This window comes from Leopardus geoffroyi, chromosome C3, assembly GCF_018350155.1.
Source record: "Leopardus geoffroyi isolate Oge1 chromosome C3, O.geoffroyi_Oge1_pat1.0, whole genome shotgun sequence".
In the NCBI taxonomy this organism is placed as follows: domain Eukaryota; kingdom Metazoa; phylum Chordata; class Mammalia; order Carnivora; family Felidae; genus Leopardus; species Leopardus geoffroyi.
The window spans coordinates 69,383,981-69,403,518 of record NC_059338.1 but is presented as its reverse complement, the minus strand read 5'-3'; the positions used below and the strand labels follow the sequence as shown (position 1 = coordinate 69,403,518).

Here is a 19,538-nt window from a genome sequence, read left to right as displayed (position 1 = left end):
CTGCTGTGTTCCATGCATAGAGCCTCCTGTGACCTAACCCTAACTGTAACACTAACCATAACCCTCAACCTACACCTAACCGTATCTATCACAATAACTCTACATGAGACCCACAGTCGCCCATGTGCCCTCATGTCAGCCCTCCATGGAATTCACAATACTGGTGGCGCGTCGGCCCTGGCGAAGTCCCTGGACTGAACCTAACACTACCTAAGGCTCTCTCGCCATGAAGACCCAAAGCCAACTTTGACAATAGCACTACCACGGGTTGGAGAATTGGTGCAGAAATACTTGGCATGGAGCCTGGAACATCACCATGTCATTTGCAAAGCCGATTGAAGCTAAAAGAGAGGATTTCTGAGGCCTAGCCGAAGAGCGGACGATACACTTGCCTGGCCTTGGAACCCAAAGACCATTCCTGACTGGACCCCTCCCTTGTGCACTCCCCTCATCCCTTCATGGAGACAAATGAATTGTTGTGAGTTCAGTGCCTGGAGCCTCCTGGGAAGAAACCCTAACCCTAACCGTAACCCTAAACATAACCCTGAACCTACACATAACCCTATCTCTAAATCTAACCCTACACTTGACTCCCACCCTCGCATGGGCCCTCAACAGAGCCCTTGAGAGATATCATGGGACTGGAGTCACATCAGCCTAGGTGACTTCCCTGCACCGAACCCAAACCCTAGCTAAGGCTCTCTCCAGTTGGGGAACAATTCCAAAGTCTGACAACAGCACGAAAACCCATTTGAGAATCAGTGCAGAATTACTCAGCAAGGAAAGTGAAACATCACCACGTCATTTCCAAAGCATGAAAGCAGCTACAGGAGAGGATTTCTGAGGTCTACCCGAAGGGTGGCCCATAGAGTGTCTGGCCTTGGAACCCAGAGTCTAATCCTGACTGGCACCCTCCCTTGTGTACTCCACTGAGACCTTCATGGAGACAAATGCTCTTCTGTGGGGTCAGTGCCTGGAGCCTCCTGAGACCTAATCCTAACCCTACCCATAACCCCAACCATACCCCTCACCCTACACCTAACCCTATCTGTCGCACTAACTCTACACCAGACCCACAGCTGCACATGTGCCCAATCTTAAGCCCTCCATGGAATTCACAAAACTGGTGTCCCATAGGCCCTGGCAAAGTCCCTGGACCGAACCCAAGCCCTAGCTAAGGCTCTCTCCCCGTGGGGACACAATCCCAAAGTCTGACAACAGCACACACATGAGTTCGAGAATCCTTGCAGAAATATCAGCATGGAACATGGAATATTACCATGTCATTTCGAAAGTGTGACTGCAGCTAAAAGAGAGGATTCCTGAGACCTAATTGAAGAGCATACCATAAAGTTGTCTGGCCTTGGAACCCAAGGACTAATCCTGAATGACACCCTTCCTTATGCACTCCATTCAGCCCTTTGTGGAGACAATTGAACTGTTGTGAATTCGGGTCCTGAAGCCTGCTGGGACCTAACCCTAACCCTAACCTTAACCCTGTCCATTACCCTCAACGTACACCTAACCATAACTCAAACCATAACCCTACACTTGACCATGCACCCTCACAGGGGCCCTCAATTCAGCCCTCGAGGCAGATCATGAAACTGGAGTCGCATCAGCCCTGGCGACATCCCTGGACCAATTCCTAACCCTAGGTAAGGCTCTCTCCTCATGGGGACCCAATTCCAAAGTCTGACAACAGCACGCACATGGGTTGGAGAATCGGTGCAGAAATACTCGGCATGGAACCTTGAACATCACCATGTCATTTCCAAAGTGCCACTGCAGCTGCACGAGAGGATTCCTGAGGTCTACCCGAAGGGTGGCCCACACATTGGTCTGGCCTTGGAACCCAAACACTACTCCTGACCAGCACCGTCACTTGTGGACTCAACTCAGCCCTTCGCAGAGACAAGTAGGGTCAGTGCCTGGGGCCCCCTGGGACCTAACCCTAACGCTAACCATAACCCTCAACCTACGCATAACCCTATCTATCTCACTAAGTCTACACCAGACCCACAGCCGCACATGTGCCCTCACTTTAGCCCTTAATGGAATTTTTTTTTAAATTTTTTTTTTCAACGTTTATTCATTTTTGGGACAGAGAGAGACAGAGCATGAACGGGGGAGGGGCAGAGAGAGAGGGAGACACAGAATCGGAAACAGGCTCCAGGCTCTGAGCCATCAGCCCAGAGCCTGATGCGGGGCTCGAACTCACGGACTGCGAGATCGTGACCTGGCTGAAGTCGGACGCCTAACCGACTGCGCCACCCAGGCGCCCCTCCCTTAATGGAATTTATAACACTGGTGTCGTTTCAACACTGGAGCCTTCCCTGGACTGATCCCTAACACTAGTAAGGCTCTCTCCCCAAGACCCAATTCCAAAGTGTGACAACAGCATGCACGCAGGTTCCAGAATTGGTATAAAAGTATTCAGCATAGAAGCTGGAACATCACCATGTCATTTCCACAGCATGACTGCAGGTGCACGAGAGGATTCCTGAGACCTACCCGAAGTGTGGCCCATAAATTTGTCTAGCCTTGGAACGCAAAGACTAATCCTGACTGGAAACCTCCCTTGTGTACTCCACTCAGCCCTTCGGGAAGACAACTGCTCAGCTGTGGGGTCAGTGTCTGGAGCCACCTGGGACATAACCCTAACCGTAACCCTATCTATAACCCTCAACCTACACCTAACCCTATCTATCTCACTAAGTCTACACTAGACCAACAGCTGCCCATATGCCCTCACTTAAGCCCTCCATGGAATTCACAAAAGTGTGGCTTCAGACATGGTGATGTCTTTGGAACAAACCCTTACCCTAGCGAAGGCTCTCTCCCCATTAAGACCCAATTTCAAAGTGTGACAATAGCACGCACATGGATTCGAGAATCGGTGCAGAAGTAATCAGCATGGAACCTGGAACATCACCATGTCATTTGCAAAGCAAGACTGCAGCTGCACTAGAGGATTCCTGAGGCCTAAGCGAAGAGTGGCCCATATTTTGTCGGGCCTTGGAACCCAAAGACTAATCCTGACTGGCACCCTCCCATGTGTACTCCACTCAGCTGTTGGGGGAGACCACTGCTCAGCTGTGGGTTCAGGTCCTGGAGTCTCCTGGACTCCATAACCCTAAAGTATAAACCTCAACCTACACCTAACCCTATCTATCTCACTAAGTCTACACCAGACCCACAGCCGCGCATGAGTCCTCACTTCAGCCCTCGGTGGAATTCACAACACTGGTGTCACTTCAGCCCTGGCAACTTCCCTGGACCGAACCCTAAACCTAGCTAAGGCTGTCTCCCCACGGGGACCCAATTCCACAGTGTGACAACAACATGCACATGGGTTGGAAATCAGTGCAGAAATACTGGGCATGGAACATGGAACATCACCATGTCATTTCCAAAGCACGAATGCAGCTGCATGAGAGGATTCCTGAGGCCTACACGAAGGGTGACCCATACATTTGTCTTGTGTTAGAACCCAAAGACTAATCTGAACTGGCACCCTCCTTTGTATGCTTAACTCAGCCCTTAGGGGACACAACTGCACTGTTGTGGGTTCAGTGCCTGGAACCTCCTGAGACCTAAACCTAACCCTAGCCATAACCCTAACCATAACCCACAATGTACACCTAACCATCTCTCTAAACCTAACCCTACATTTGACCTGCACCTTCCCATAGGCCCTCAATTCATCCCTGGAGGGAGATCACAAAACTCGAGTTGCATCGGCCCTGGAGACGTCCCTGCATGGAAGCTTAACCCTAGCTAAGGCTCTGTCACCTTGGGGACCCAATTCCAAAGTCTGACAACAGCACACACACACGGGTTCGAGAATTGGTGCAGAGATAGTCGGCATGGAAGCTGGAACATAACCATGTCATTTCCAAAGCGCGATGGCAGCTGCAAGAGAGGATTCCTGAGGCCTACTTGAAGGGTGGCCCATACATTTGTCTGGCTTTGGAACACAAAGACTAACCCTGACCAGCACCCTCCCTTGTGTACTCCACTCAGCACTTCGGGGAGACAATTACTCTGCTGTGGGATCAGCGCCTAGAGCCTCCTGGGACCTAACCCTAACCCTAAACACAACCTTAATCTATAACCATCAATCTACACCTAACCTATCTATTTCACTAAGTCTACACCAGACCATGGCCGCACGTGTGACCTCACTTCAGCCTTCCATGGAATTCATAACATTGGTTTTTCTTCAGCCCCAGTGACATCCCTGCACCGAACCCTAACCCTAGCTATGGCTCTCTCCCCATGGGGACCCAATTCCAAAGTGTGACAACAGCATGCACATGGGTTCGAGAATCAGTGCAGAGATACTCGGCATGCAACCTGGAACATCACCATGTCATTTCCAAAGCGCAACTGCCTCTGCATGAGAGGATTCCTGAGGTCTACCTGAAGGGTGGCCCACACATTTATCTGGACTTGGAACTCAAAGACTACTCCTGATTGGGACACTGCCTCATGTACTCCACTCAGTCTTTCACGGAGACATCTGCTCTGCTGTGGGTTCAGTGCGTGCAGCTTCCTGGGACTTAACCCAACCCTAACTGTAATTCTAACCATATCCTGAAACATACACCTCATGGGGACCGAATACCATAGTCTGACAACAGCACGCACAATGGGTTGAGAGGCGATGCAAGATAATTCTGTGTGAAACGTGGAACATCACCATGTCATTTCCAAACCACGGCTTCCGATTAACAGGAGGAATCCTGAGGCCTACCAAAGAGTGCGGATATAGATGACTGGCCTTGGAATGCAAAGACTAATGCTGACCAGTACCCTCCCTCTACACTCAGGGAGACAACTGCACTGCTATATGTTCAGGACCTAGAAACTCCTGGAAACTAATCTTAACCCAGAACAGAACTGTAACCCTAACCCTAACCAAAACCTAAGGCAAACATTCACAATAACTGTACTCCACTGAGACCTTGGGGGAGACAACTCCTCTACTGTGGGGTCAGTGCCTGGAGACTCATGGGACCTAACCCTAACCTTAACGTTAACCCTAAACAGAACCCTTAAACGAATCTTAACCCTATCTCGAAACCTAATGCTACACTTCACCCGCACGGTCACATGGGACCTCATTTCGGTCAAAGAGGGAAATCAAGAGACTATAGTCATTTCGCCCCTGAACTGAACCCAAACCCTAGCTAAAGCTCTCTCCCTGTGAGGACCACAACCAAAGATTGATAGCACCAGGTGCCTGGGGTCCAAAGCAGTGCAGAAATCGGGATAGAACCTGATAAATCACCATGACAATTCCATGGCGAGGGTGCAGCTGCCAGGGGATACCTGAAGTCTACATGAACAGTGGCCCACAGATTTTCTATCCTTGAAATTGAAAGATTAATCCTGGACGTCACACTCCCTTGTACTCTCACTCAGTCTATCAGGGAGACAAATGCACTGCTGTGGGTTCACAGCCAGGAGGCTTCTGAGACCTGAACCTAAAGTTAAGCCTAACAATAATACCCTAACACAAACCCTAACCCCCAACCCTAAACCTAACCCTAACCCTAACCCTAACCCTAACCCTAACACTAACCCTAACCATAAACCCTAACCCTAACCCTAACCCTAACCCAGCTCAGGTCATGATCTCATGGTTTGTGAGTTCGAGCCCCACATTGGGCTGTGTGCTGACAGCTGGAAGCCTGGATCCTGCTTGGGTTCTGTCTCTCTCTCTCTCTCTCTCTGTCCCTTCCCTGCTCAGGCTCTCTCTCTCTCTCTCTCTCTCTCTCTCTCTCTCAAAAATAAAACATTAAAATAAAAAAAAAGAAAACAAAAAATTAGGGTTATCCATGTTTATTAAAATGGAAAAATCTTCTGGGCACCTGGGTGGCTCTGTCAGTTACTCATCTGACTTTGGTTCAGGTCATGATCTCAAGGTTCATGAGTTTGAGCCCCAAGTCAAGGTCTGTGCTGACAGCTCAGAGCCTGGAGCCTGCTTGGGTTCTGTGCCTCCCTCTCTCTCTGCCCTTCCCCTGCCCATGCTCTGTCTCTCTCTGTCTCAAAAATAAATAAATGTTTTTTTAAAAATTTAAAATGCATCTGGAAGGATGGGCATCTCTGTCAGAGCTTCTCAGCATCAGGGTCAAGAACCAACAACTTGTCAGATTGATTAAACAAATCTCAAGCAACATCTTGTTACAAAATGAAGTGGACTAAAAAAAAATTATTAGAAAGCAGGTGGGAAAGATAGGTAGTTTCATGAAATTTTTTTTTTAGTTTTTATAGATATGTGTACATACCAGATCTCCATGGGAAATATATTTTCCCCCTATGGATCAAGGTTAAAAAGTTTGAAGAACATGATCTATTTCATTGCACGGAAGCATACAATGGTTTCCACCCAGTGGACGTATCAAGAGTGAATTGTGTGTGATAAAGTCTTGTTAAAAGAAGGGATCATTTGCTACATTTCTTTAGGGATATTGTCAAACATGCTCCCAGAACACATCGATGGTAGACAATAAGTTGAGCAAAGGGGCTCTGATCAGACTGAGTTTTCCAGAATGATCACTTCCTTGGACAGTGCCCATCGTGTGCCCATTTCTCAGAGTTCCCTGTTGAAGTACATACTTTCCTTCACTAATCAGGCCCCGAACTTGTGCCATTTGTCATGTTCACTGGTTACAAATCATTTTCCTCCTCTCTTCTCAAAACACACTGTCGCTGTATCTCTTACGTCCACATGCAATCATCTGAAAGTACATTTATAAATGTCTGTGGTGAGGAGTGCAGTGGTAGCAGAGACCAGAGTTGGGTTATGAAGTATTTAAGGCATTGCAAATGCCTGAAAAGAGAATTCAGTTGATAGTTGACACCTGAAATCCCAAGAAAAATAAAACACAAGGAATGAGACAATTCCTGTACATGGCATTTTCAAATACAGTGCTGACCAGGTTGTTTATATAAATCATTTTCTAAGGTGGGGAAGCAACAGAATCTTGCAGAATGTGCAGAACAACTTCTTAGTCTTTGGACATGTGCCTTCTGATTTTGAGGAGCAGTACTTTTGCAACTTCCAAACATATTGTCAAGATCTTACATACTCTGGAACCCTCAGGAAGCTGAGGGGAAGCCATCGGTAAAGAGAGTGGAAGGTCCTGCCATCAGAGAACTGACTTGGGCACGTACCTGATAGTCCTTTTTTTTTTTTCCTCTTCTTCTCCAAACTTTTATTTTAAAAATATACCAAATCTACAGAAACATTGAAAAAATAGCACAACAAAGATCTGTATAGTCTCCATGTATCTTGTTTCACCAATCGTTAACATTTTGCCATACTTTCTTTCTCATATACATAGATAATAGACAGACACAGAGAGAGAGAGAGAGGTCCCAAGTAAGTTGCAGACATCATAACAACCCCCCTAAATGCTTCAGCAACTGCCTGCAAAGAGCAGGAACACCGTCCTGTAGAACCCAGTGCTTCCCATTGAATCCATAGTGTCTCCTGTGACTGAGCCCAGCCGCCCCAGCCCCTGGTGATCTTGATTCTGTGCCACTTCCAAGTCCCAGAGAAAGCACAACCCTTCAACCCACAGTGCATCTTCCTTACCCCACGGGCGGTCCCAAGCCCCCAGGCCCACACAACACACAAATGCTCGACAGCACAACCACATCAGCATGGAGGGACAGGAGGAACATGGTCAACACAGTGGAGGGACTCGTGCTGGGCTGGAGGGGAAACCCTGTGAGGACGAGTGGGGGCACTGAGGTGTGGGATTGCTTTTCTTCCCAACATTAAAGGTCTAGTGTACCTGAGGGGCGCTGACATCTGAATCCTGGCCAACTCCACCCTGCCTGGTAAGGCATTCAAGGCCTTCCTGAACTGGCTTCTGTTTACCTCTCCAACCTCATCCCCTGGCCTCCTGACAACCTGCTGTCCGGCCTCCCCCACAGATGAAGCTCCCCCTGCCATGTGGCCATTGCATATGTCCCTTCTGCCCACTTTGTCCCCCCATCTCCTCTGAGCTCCCCCAGGTCTGAGTAAGCTGCCCCTTCTCAGCCCCTGTAGGGTGTTCCTTCTCCTTTCCTTTTTTAATGTTTATTTACTTTTGAGAGAGAGAGCGCGCACATACAGGGAAGGGGCAGAGAGAGACAGACAGACAGACAGAATCTGAAGCAGGCCTCAGGTTCTGAGCTGTCAGCACAGAGCTCTTCACGGGGCTTGAACCCACGAACCGCGAGATCATGACCTGAGCAGAAGTCAGATGCTTAACTGACTGAGCCGCTTAGGCACCCTGAGCCACACACCGATGTGCTTGGCCGTGGACTCACAACTACATGCTGTGGGCCGAGCTGGGTCTCCTCAGTCCCTGCTGCAGGAACAGCCAGGAGCAAGCACTTAGCCGGTCTTTACTGAACAGATTCGTTGCATAGTGAGTCAACTCTCCTAGCCAAGGAATTAGGGCCCCTGCAGTTTGCCTTCCTTCACACCCTGGCTCGTTCCAGGTGCTCAGTGGATGACAAGTACTATAAGATGAAATCTGCATCCTCAGGGAGCTAGGGAAGCAAGTCTGAGATGCACAAAAGGCCAAGCAGTAACCCAACAAAACTGGGTAAGAAATGGTTGATTCAGGTGCATTCCAGACCAGAAGCATCCAAAGGGACTTGCTAAAAACACACATTCCTGGTCTCCACGCTGAGAAGGCCCAGGGATCTCTCGATGTAAGTGGCCCAGGAGATTCTGAGGGGCTGGACGATGGGCTGGCCTTTAGGATCCACTGGCAGTTAAGGGCTAAACCTTCTTAAGATGGCGTGGTCACAGACAGGACCTCCCCACCAGATCCTTTGGTGCCTTTATGTGAGTGAGACAAAGGCACCCCCTAGAAAGATACCACCCCAGGTGTGTGGCCTGGCGTGAGGCTGGGCTGCCCACCTGCTTCCGCTTGACCCTTGGCTGGATGCTTGCAGAGGACACAACTGTATAAGCTGACGTGGCAACTGGTCCCCGTGAGTCCAGGAGCAACGTCGCAGAGTGCACACTGAGTGGAGAAGGTGGGGTGAAGTCAACACAGGAAGGTGACTGGTCCATCTGAATGCCAGTCCATGGTGAGTGCTTGGTGCCACAGGTAATAGGGAGTCTTTGAAGGATTTTAAGCAGGACCATTACCTGATGAAAACAATGTGTAAGTATCTGATAACACAGTGGTTATTACCTACGGAAGTGAAGAGGAGGAGGAGGAGGAGGACATCTTTCCAGGTGGAGGGAACAGCATTGCAAACTGCTGTAGAGCAGGACCTGGAAAGTATGGCTGGAGCTGGGGGCAGTGTGTGGGGTGACCACACAATCTAGCATCCAGCTAGGGACGCTTCTGAGCACGAACGTGTGTGCTACGGACAGTTATTCCAGGACAGTACCTGTAAGTAAGGACTGTCCCGGGGAAAACTGGGAAGCACATAAACAGCTAGCAGAGTGGTGCCTGGTAATTTGGGGCCACATTACACAGGCCCACAGCCCATGGGAAAGAGCTGGGGTTTTATTCTAAGTGCACTGGGGAGGAAGACTTCGAAGGGTGTTGAACCAAGCAGTGTCATACCACGTTCCAATTTATGCAAGGTAAGGGATTCTCGTGTGAACGCGCAAAGGGTAAAAATTCAAGGATAGAGCATGACTCTTCGATATTGATCATTGCCTTGTTTTGGATGCACCAGAAAATAGTATGTAAGCACCTTGTTTACATCTCTTCAAAGTGTTCCATTGCTGCACATGGGAGGTCATTACAGGGTATCTCAGCATCCCAAGAACATTTGGCTTTCGAGTGAATCCCAACACACATGGAAACCACACAAAACAAATGAGTCAAGCACTATTACTTGCCTTACACCTTCCACTTGGAGGTAGCCAAACCCCAGGCTATGGCCACCCAGCCGAGGGAGACTATGCTGGCTGGCTGTGAGACCCTCCAATTAGCTTCAGGGGCAGCACATGTGTGCGGCACTGAAAAAAGAATTTGGGCTGACATGAACTTCAGTGAGGCCCTAGGTGTCAAACTTGAGTCACAGGGCGCCATAGACAAAATATTTGCACCCCCGCCCTCAACGCATGTGTTGAAACCTTACCCCAGTGTGGTGCTATGAGGAGGTGGGGACTTCCGGAGGTGATCAGGTTAGGAGGTGGAGGCCTCAGGAATGGCATCGGTGCCTGTACAAAAGAGACCTCGGAGACCTCAGGGACCTCCCTTATCCCTTCTGCCACCTGAGGACACAGCAACAAGACAGGCTCTATGAACCAGGAAGCCCTCACCAGATATCAAATGTGCTGACATCCTGATCTTGGACTCCCCAGCTGCCAGGACTGATAAGTCAATTCCCACTGTTTATAGATTAGTCTATGGTGTTTTGTTACAGCAGCCAGGAGGGATTAAGACACAGGGAAACCAACTAACTTCCAAACAAGCATCCTAGGGGTGCAAAGCTCCCTGCATGTTCCCCAGATGTTTAAGACCACCAGCATTTATTGGGCACCTATGGCGTACAAGGCACAATGTTCAACCCTGGCAGTGGACTGCAATGATGAGTAAGTACCAGTGCCTGCCTTCTGTCAGGAAAAATACAGTAAAGAGATAACTTATCTCAGGGTATGACACATAAGCAAGATGATAAGCTAACAACTCCAATAAAGGTTCAGACACTGTGCTCTTGGTTAACAGAAAAAGAGATGAATATACTTAGTGGAGTGAGTGGAACTTACCCTGGGCAGTGAAAAATGGGAAAGACTTGGCAGGTAAACAGGCAGGAAAAGACATTAAAGCCACTGGAACCTTGGCTCTGTGATCAGTTCGTGTGTGACCTTGAGTAAGCCACCTAACCTAAGTTTTCATTTTCCTCATTATTAAATTAGGAAAATGATGGCGCAGGGTTGTTGTGGGCAAAAGCTGAAATGATGTGCATGACAGCACCCAGCAAAGTGTCCAGCATCGAACAGGTTGCCCTCACCACCCATTCCGCTGACCCTGCATTCGGAGGAGGAAATCAAGGGAGTGAGCTGAACTTTGGGGGAGAATGGGAAATAGTCCCATTTGAAAGAAAGGCGGAATGAGTGGAGACCATGGCTGGAAATCAGTTCTGGACCTAAGGAAGAGGAACCCAGGGCGTGAGAAACCCTTGGATGAAGTGCTGGGTGTCCTTCACATGTCACACACATGTTACCCATGTATATCTGTCCTTCCTTCACCAGGTGAGGTGGGCTTCGTCTCAGGACCCAGTCACGACCCTGTGAATCACTCAGGTCCAATCCCAACCCAGTCTGAACATCCTGCAACTAAAAATTAAGTTGTGAAGTTCATCTTCCAAAAATTAATCTCCACCAAAATTATCAACGACTTAATAGAAAGAATTATTAAGGAATTAAAAATAACTGAAGCAACACAAGGGAGAAGCTACTGCCCCTCTGACAATGGGAACAAGGGGAAGCTTGGAGTTATTGAAACTTAGAAGTTCCTCAAAAAATTAACACTGGAATTACTATATGATACTGCAATTCAGCTTCTGGGTAAACGCCCAGAAGAACTGAGAGCAGGGCCTCAAAGAGATATTTGTACACTTGTGCTCACAGCAGCGTTATTCACAGGAGCCAAAAGGTGGAAGCAGCCCAGGTGTCCATTGACGGACGACTGGATGAAGAAGGCATGGTGTGTACACACGATGAGATGTATCAGGGTTAAGAAGAAACGAAACTCTGGCACACGCTTCAACCCACGTGAACCTTCAGGGTATGACGCCGAGGGAAATAAGTTTGTTACAAAAGGGTAACTACTGTACGATGCTACTTATAGGAAGTACCCAGAGGTGTCAAACTCATAGATACAAAGTAAAATGGTGGGAGCCCCAGGGGCTGGGGAGGGGAACAGATAGGGACTACCATTTAATGGGGATAAAGCTCCAGTTGTACAAGATGAAAAGAGTTCCGGAAATTGGTCGCACCAACAATGTGAATGCTCTTAACAATATTAAACTATACCCTTAAAAATGGTTACAAGGGGTGGCACCTGGGCGGCTCAGTCAATTGAGCGTCCGACTTTGGCTCAGGTCATGATCTCACGGTTCATGAGTTCGAGCCCCATATCGGGCTCTGCGCTGGCAGCTCAGAGCCTGGAGCCTGCTTCAGAGTCTGTGTCTCCCTCTCTCTCTCTCAAAAATAAATAAACATTAAAAAAAATTAAAAAAAAAAAAAAGAATTAGACCAGAGGTCAACAGCATCACCTTTAAACAAACAAACAAACAAAAAAAAATGGTTACAATGGTAAATTCCGTGTTGTGTGTATTTTAGCAGTTAAAGAAAAACCAGAGTTTTGGAAGAGGACTCTGGCAGAATTGAGACTCAGACCCTGGGCGCTGATGTCCCTGAGTTACAGGGATGTTCTGGGGCTGGGAGCTGAGGAGGAAAGGCCATTAGAGCCATACTAGCAGGACAGGATGCAGAGGGAGAGGGGAAATCCCTTCTTTCTTCTGGCCATCCAGCCTCTCACCGCTTTGCCCGCTCGGCAGAGCCAAGCTCAGAGCCACCTGGCAAACAAAGAAAAGCAGTTTGCAAAGTCCAGGGTCCTGCAGCACAAGTCGAGTGAGTGCAATGGTGCAGCTTTGAGGACAAGACCATGGCTGGCACCATAGGCCACACAATGTTTCCGAGCAAGGAAATTGCACAATCAGGGTTTTTGAAAGCTGAGTCTGTCTGGGAGAGACCCTGAGAGCCCAGCCTCAGGATTCTTCTGCTTTTGACACCAAGGTTTCTGTCCTATTCCTGAACCCTGAATCCTACTCCTCACTCTATCCTTAGTTCTAGTAAATGGATTCTGTTGCTACTCCTAACTTTTGAGGCTGCCCAAAGGTTGGGGACAGCTCAGAAGCATGAAAGTGACAGTCAGCCTGTGTCCCCTAATATGACCTGCTTTAAATACTATAAGAGAGGAAAACATTTCCTTCCACCCATCTCAGGTTCTTGGCCAGGGCTCAGTAATAAAGACTGATTAGCAAGAGAAAAACACGAGTTTAATAACAGTAACGTGTGCCTCACGTATCCATGGGAGAAGCTCAGGCTTATCTGGTATGTGTAACAAAGGACAGTAAAGTCCATTTCTCCATAGAAGTAACAGGACACAGACAGCAGTTTGGGCTGCAATCAAACAACACAAAGAAATGAAAGGCATCCAAAGCGGCAAGGAGGAAGTGAAACTTTCACTCTTTGCAGACAACATGATACTCTATGTGGAAAACCCAAAAGATTCTACCAAACACTGCTAGAACTGACCCATGAATTCAGCGAAGTCGCAGGATATAAAATCAATGCACAGAAATCTGTTGCATTTCTATACACCAATAATGAAGCAGCAGGAAGAGAAATCAAGGAATCGATCCCATTTACAATTGCACCAAAAGCCATAAAATACCTAGGAATAAACTTAACCAAAGAGGTGAAAAACCTATACACTGAAAATTATAGAAGACTTATGAAAGAAATTGAAGAAGACACACACAAAAAAAGGAAAAATATTCCTTGCTCATGGACTGGAAGAGCAAATATTGTTAAAATGTCAATACTACTCAAAGCAATCTACATATTCAATGCAATCCCTATCAACATAACACCAGCACTCTTCATAGAGCTAGAACAAACAACCCTAAAATTTGTATGGAACCAGAAAAGACCCCAAATAGCCAATGCAATTCTGAAAAAGAAAACCAAGCCTAAAGGCATCACAATTCCGAACTTCAAGATGTATTACAAAGCTGTAATCATCAAGACAGTACAGTCCTGGCACAAAAAACAGACACATAGATCAATGGAACAGAAGAGAGAACCCAGAAATGGACCCATAAATGTATGGCCAATTAATCTTTGGCAAAACAGGAAAGAATATCCAATGGAATAAAGACAGTCTCTTCAGCAAATAGTGTTGGGAAAACTGGACAGCAACATGCAGAATGAATCTGGACAATTCTGACACCATACACAAAAATAAACTCAAAATGGATGAAAGACCTAAACCAAGACAGGAAGCCATCAAAATCCTAGAGAAGACAGCAGGCAAAAACCTCTTTGACCTCAGCCACGGTAACTTCTTACTCAACATGTCTCCAGAGGCAAGGGAAACAAATACAAATATTGGGACCTTGGGGCGCCTGGGTGGCGCAGTCGGTTAAGCGTCCGACTTCAGCCAGGTCACGATCTCGCGGTCCGTGAGTTCGAGCCCCGCGTCGGGCTCTGGGCTAATGGCTCAGAGCCTGGAGCCTGTTTCCGATTCTGTGTCTCCCTCTCTCTCTGCCCCTCCCCCGTTCATGCTCTGTCTCTCTCTGTCCCAAAAATAAATAAACGTTGAAAAAAAAAATAAAAAAAAAAATATTGGGACCTCATCAGGATAAAAAGCTTCTGCACGGCAAAGGAAACAATCAGCAAAACTAAAAGGCAACTGATGGAATGGGAGAAGATATTTGCAAAAGATATATCAGATAAAGGTTTAGTATCCAAAATCTATAGAGGACCTGGGGCACCTGGGTGGCTCAGTTGGTTGAGCATCTGACTTTGGCTCAGATCATGATCTTGCGGTTTGTGAGTTGGAGCCATTTGCAACAATGTGGATGGAACTAGAGTGTATTATGCAGAATTAGTCAGAGAAAGATAATTATCCTATGACTTCACTCACATGTGGAATTTAAGACACAAAACAGACGAACGTAGGGGAAGGGAAGCAAAAATAATATAAAAACAGGGAGGGGGACAAAACAGAAGAGGCTCTTAAATACAGAGAATAAACTGAGGGTTGCTGGAGGGGCTGTGGGTGGGGGGATGGGCTAAGTGGGAGAAGGGCATTAAGGAGGACACTTGCTGGGATGAGCGCTGGGTGTTATACGTAGGGGATGAACCACTGGAGTTACTCCTGAAATCATTATTGTACTAGATGCTAACTAACTTGGATGTAAAATAAACAAACAAACAAACAAATAATAATATTTTTTTTTAAACGAAAGAAAGAAACATTGCTGAGGGGAATGCCCATTCCTGTCACACACCATTTGTGTGACCGAGAGCAAAGGCAGGCGGCCCAGACCCCAACCCTCTTTGCCACGTGAGTCTTGACTTTATTCAACCATATCTGTCTCAGTCACCAGGTGAAATAGGGCAGAGGAGACTGTTCAGTAAATTATTAGGGGCGCCTGGGTGGCTCAGTCGGTTAAGCATCTGACTTCGGCTCAGGTCACGATCTCGCCGTCTGTGAGTTCGAGCCCCGCGTCGGGCTCTGTGCCGACAGCTTGGGGCCTGGAGCCTGCTTCGGATTCTGTGTCTCTCCATCTCTCGGTCCCTCCCCTGCTCATGCTGTCTCTCTGTCTCTCAATAATAAATGAACATTAAAAAATTTTTTTTAAATAAAAAAAATTATTAAGTGCTGTACAGATATCACTGCCACCAGCAGAACTGGCCAGTTCTCATCATTTTCCTTCCTCCCACGAGCGCTGTGAAAATCCTAAGGAACTTCACCCGAAAAGACCCCATGTTGTTTCAGGACTGGTCACTAGGTGTTGCTATTTGTTGGGATAACATATTGTTAATTTTCTCCCGTGACTCCAGAAAGCCTGTATTTTTTGTAGATACAGAGGCGGGTTTTTTTCTCTATTTGATTTTGAGAATTACCTTGTGTTTCCCATAATGTATACATAGTCAGTAAAGGAGACTATATTTCCCGAGACTTCGCTTCTGTTTTCCCTCCTCCGGTGCCCCTGACTTTAACAAACACCCGCCTCCCTGCAGTGCAGTTCACTCCCCAGTCACTATTTCCTTCCTTCAGCCAACGTTTGTTGAGCATCATATACGGGCCAGGAACTGGACTGGGGGACTGCAGACACCAGAGAGAACAGACCAAGTGGCATCTGCCACACAGCTCGCTCTGATGCTTATCCTCAGACAACAGCCCCCGTTTCCAAGTGTCTGTTGGGAAGGGGACTAACAAAACCTTTCTGTCTGTCCCCATGCTGAAAGCCCCGGAGGTGGCTTCCCTGAAGTTCACCTGCCTCTCTGTATTCACCTTGAGCACTGGCTCTTGACTTGAATGGAGCTCTCTCAAGTCATCAAGCTCTCAACCCGCACTTCCCGGACCCCCTCCTTCCTCCCTTCTGCCAACCGGGGGCCACACCCGAGCTTTGCACCGGGTCTTGCCCTTATCTCCGCCCCCAAAGCAACCACCAACAGTCAGGTCATCAGTGCCCTCCGCCTGGGCCGTGGTGAGAGACCCCAAACTGGTTTTCCTGCCTCCATTTCTTCTCTCCTACAAAAGCCTTGCCCTAGTGACAGAGTGCTTCTTGTGAAGAGTGCTCCCCACCATGTGACCCCACCTCGATTCTTTATTCTAGAATATTTAAACCTCTCCTTAGCATCTAAAACTTTTCTCTGTCACCAGACTCCAAGCTACATAACCTGCATCCTACTTCTAAATTAACAAAAAGTGGGTAAAGAAATATTTCTGTGCCAGGCGTTGGCTGAGGCACATGGGGTACAGACATGAGCAAGACCGGACCCCTTCTCTCAGGATAAGCAGGTTATAAAATACCTGTAATAGACTGAATCGTGCCCCCTCTCCCACAAATTCACATGTTGAAGCCCTAACCCGTGGTTCCTTAGAAAGTGAAAGTGCTCAAGTTGAATACAGAGAGGCAGGTGAACTTCAGGGAAGCCAACTCCAGGGCTTTCAGTGTGGGGACAGACAGGAAGAGTCTTTAAATAGGTAAGGAAGGTAAAATGAGGTCATATGGGGGGGCCCTAATCCAGTATGACTGCTGTCCTTCTAGGAAGAGGGGGTGACACCAGGGAGAGCAGCCTCAGAAGGAACTGACCCTGCCAGCACCTTGACCCCAGGCTTCCGAGTCTTCAGAACTGTGCTGAAATAAATGTCTGTTGCTTAAGCAACCCCGTCTGTGGAATTTTATGACACGCGACCTAGCAAACTATGACAATAAGTAAATACAAAAAATCTTTGGAGGAAGGGCGCTCGCCTGTATATGGGGACCACACAAGGAGTGGTCAACTCTCTCTCTTCTGTAAGCCCAGGGCTGCATTCTTCCTTATCGTTCTCCTAATATGTCCAGTTTTCTCCAGTATCCATGGCTCTGCTCTGTTTCTTCCCTTGTACAGTCTGCTTCCTGCTCCACTGCTGCAGCCAGCGTTCACCGTCGAGGCCAAGGACAATGTCACGACAGTCTTTGCTCTGTTCTGAACTTGATTTCATTTGTCTCTCCTTATTGCTCCTGTACCATTTTCCGGGTGCCTTTCCTGTAGTCCTCATCCCCCTCATATTTATTTCTGTATCTCTGTAGTTTGACTGGCCAACTCTTCCCAATTATAAATGCTTTGATGTACGGAAATGTCTCTCACTTACCCTCATGTCCCTTATGGCACCTGTTACGGGGACTTAACACACAGAAGATGCTCAGTAAATAAGTATCTAACTGGAGGAAGGGGGAAACTCTGCTAGAATAAAGGAAGCCAATCATTTTTACCTGAACTTTTTTTTAAAATTCTCTTTGAATGTTTATTTAGTTTTGACAGAGAGAGAGAGAGAGAGAGAGAGAGAGAGCGCGCATGAGCGGGGGAGGGGCAGAGAGAGAGGGAGACACTGAATCCGAAGCAGGCTCCAGGCTCCAAGCTGTCAGCACAGAGCCCGATGCGGGGCTCGAACTCACGAGCTGTGAGATCATGACCTGAGCCGAAGTCAGACGCTCAACCGACTGAGCCACCCTGGCACCCCTTACCTGAACTTTTAAGGAGAATACGGTTGTTCCCTCTTTCCTGTAAAACAAAGGCAAAAGCTACTGGGTTCTTTTCTGTTCTCTTGACGTCCTGACTCAGCCCCCTCATGATTTTGCAGTTTCATCAGATTGCCAGTGTTTCCTCTCCTGTGAACAAAGTATTTGGCCACATCTTGGCAGTCAAAGCTGTGAGCTTTTATTTTGTTTGTTTTCGAGAGAGAGCACAAGCTGAGGAGGGACAGAGAGAGAGAGAGAGAAGGAGAGAGAGAATCATAAGCATACTCCACCCCCAGTGCAGAGCCCAACATGGGGCTTGAACCCACGACCCTGGGATCATGATCTCAGCTGAAATCAAAACTCAGACGTCTAACTGAGCCACCCAGGGGCCCCAAAGCCATAGGTTTTCAATTTACAGAAGTAGGGCTTTAGGTTTAATGGGGATAATCAGGAGAAGCTGACTCTCCAACCTTTCTGAGTCTTCAAATGTGGTTTATATGGATCTAGATGAGGTTTGGATGAAACGGGCACACTGGCCGTGAGCAAACCTATAGGATCTAAGTACTGAGGAGAGAACCCGGAGGGGCTTAATGGGAACCACTAACTACAAGTCTAACATTTTCTGCCCTCTGGAAATGCGGCCTCTCTTCCGGAGGTGATTTTCCCCTTTTCCCGAGGTCTGCCTTCACCTTCAAACCTGAGGGAGCCCAGAGAACAGCTTCAGAATTCCCCCCCTCATTCTCAATCACAAACAAGTGGTTTCACCCATAAACGTTCTCCTCTTCTCCCCTGCTAGCTAAACCTTTATTTTAAAACTGTAATTAAAATATCTCTCAGAAATGTCGAGAACTCAAGCATGAGTAATCCTGGAGTTCAATAGGAACAGAGGCTGTATTGCTCTATTGTGCTCGTAACACAGTCGTCTTCGTGTAAACTGAAGCTGGGAGACCCTGTGCTCGTCAACTCGTGGGAATTCTGCCGCACAGTGAAAACGTGAACCACAGTTACGTCCGACAGTGTCAGCGAATCTCACGGCCTAACGTCCAACGCAAGAAGCTGCTCACAGAGTCCGTGCTATACTATTTCATTATTACCAAGTTCGAGAATAGGCAAAGGGAATCTCCCGTGACGGTGAGGTTTACGTGAGCAGATTCACGTAAAGTCCTCGGAAAAGTAAACGACTGGAAATCAGTCCATAAGCGTGAGCCACTTTTGTTAGAATGAGAGACGTTCAGTGAAACCTCTCCGAAATGAATGGTGCACATTAAATGGTCTTAATGAGGAGCCTGAAGGTAACCTTGTGGGAGAACCGCACAGGAGCCTCACTGAGGAACTCGGCTCTGGGAAGCAGGACCCCTGGACTTGCAGGCAGAGGTGATGTCAGTAGGGAAATGGGCTCCCGGAAGGGCAGGAGGCAGAGGGGTTGGGAGAACAACAGGAACCATCACATGGCTCAGGCAAGGGGTGGGACGGGGGTGGTAGCAAGTTATTTCTGAGAGGAGTGGGACGGAAGGAGCAGGAAAGCTTGTAGCAGAAGCTCCAGAGAGGGATTTCGGGGACACCCACGCCCCGAATAAGTAAAATCTAGGGCCGGCACTTGTTATAGCTTCAGAAAGCCACATCCTTGCTTGGGAAACAGCTCCAGGAAAAGCCCCCCAGCCTGTTCCAACCAGATCCCTCCCTCTTAAGATTCAGGAAGGGCCCTGGGCCTCTGCTCCCGTATTTTCCTGAGGCATCTGCCCACTCAGTCT

At 47.8% G+C, this 19,538-nt stretch overlaps 1 protein-coding gene across 4 annotated transcripts in view; it reads left to right on the top strand.

Moving 5' to 3' along the window:
* Positions 1-19,538, top strand: part of LOC123585331 (ankyrin repeat domain-containing protein 26-like) — a 184,263-nt gene that overhangs the window by 156,466 nt on the left and 8,259 nt on the right. The window lies entirely within an intron of this gene.